This window comes from Orycteropus afer, unplaced genomic scaffold (assembly GCF_000298275.1).
Source record: "Orycteropus afer afer isolate SDZICR_OR568_19922 unplaced genomic scaffold, OryAfe1.0 scaffold00125, whole genome shotgun sequence".
Classification (NCBI taxonomy): domain Eukaryota; kingdom Metazoa; phylum Chordata; class Mammalia; order Tubulidentata; family Orycteropodidae; genus Orycteropus; species Orycteropus afer.
The window spans coordinates 7,650,425-7,652,027 of record NW_006921712.1 but is presented as its reverse complement, the minus strand read 5'-3'; positions in this window follow the sequence as shown (position 1 = coordinate 7,652,027).

The window sequence follows — 1,603 nt, the reverse complement described above, 5'->3', positions numbered from 1 at the left end:
TCATTGTACAGCTTTCACATGCCTGTAAGGAGATTGAAAATACCATGGCTTGGGTTAGGCACACTTTAGTCTTCAGAGAGATATCTTTGCTCTTCAGCACTTTAAACAGGTCTTTTGCAGCAGATTTGTCCAGTGCAATACATCATTTGATGTCATGACTGCTGCTTCCATTGGTGTTGATTGTGGAATCAAGTAATATGAAATCTTTGACAACTTCGATCTTTTCTCCATTTATTGTTATTCTGCTTGTTGGTGTAGTTGTGAAGATTTTTATTTTCTTTATGTTGATATGTAATCTACACTTCAGCCTGTAGCCTTTAATCTTCATCACATTTTTCAAATCACATCCTTCTTGCACAAAAAGAAACTATTATGAAATTTTAATGTTTAAAGGAGATACAAGTGAATAAAGATATGGCTTACAAAATCAGCAAGCATAAACTGAGGCAAAATGAGAAAATGAAGCTCAATGTGTGATAAATAAAGAACAAATAAAAATAAAATAGAAATTATGAAATCAAGCTTATCAGTTATCAAATTGAATGGGGAAGATTTACCCAAGAAAATAAAAAAAACAATTAGCACTTTATTTCAAGTGATAATCATATATATATATTTATTTTTCTTATAAAGCTATGACATTGCTAGAATTATTCCAGAATGAGAAATTTGGTAGCTTAATATAGTGAAAATTTGAGAGGCTATATGATCCACTAGGATAATGATAGAAATTTTTAGAAAACTAACAAATATCAATTTGAAAGAATCTTAGTGCCATTGACAGAAATACAAAAATCCATGAAAAGAGGATAAAGTTACAAATGTGTATATGTTGAGCACTCTAGGCATCCATTGCAAGGTTTTCTTCCAAATGCTCATATATTTTCACACAATTTATTCAATATCACAAAGCAACACAATAAACTGGACAAAGCAGAAAATTTGAATCAAGAGGAGCTGAATTTGTCTAGATTCCATGGGCTCACTTTCTTTATCTGTAAGAATAACATCTTACTAATATCTATGCATTTATTTTGGAACATTAAAGGGAAATATATGTTGAATATTTTTTATAATTTTAAGACTTTATAAAATTATATGCCATTATCATTATCAATATCAAAATTATCTACTTTTCAATTTCATTTTTCATCTAATCTTCTCAGGATGACTACCCAATCTATATGTTTTATTACACACACACACACACATGCACATATATATATATGTCAAATAGTAAACATACACAAATACTGTTGTTGCTAGGTGTTGTTAGTTGACCCTTACACATAGTGACACTATATACAACAGAATAAAACAGTGCCCAGTCTTTTGCCATCTTCAGAATCCTTGCTTTGCCTGAACCCATTGTCACAGTCACTGTGTCAGTCTATCTCATTGAGGGTCTTCCCCTTTTCCATTAACCCTCTATTTTACCAAGAATGATAACCTTCTCCAGGGATTGGTCACTCCTGACCACATAACCAAAGTACATGAGACCATGTCTAACCATTCTAACTTGTAAGGAGCGTTCTGGCTGTACTTCATCTAAGACAGATTTGTTCATTCTTCTGATAGTCCATGGTATTTTCAGTATTCTTAG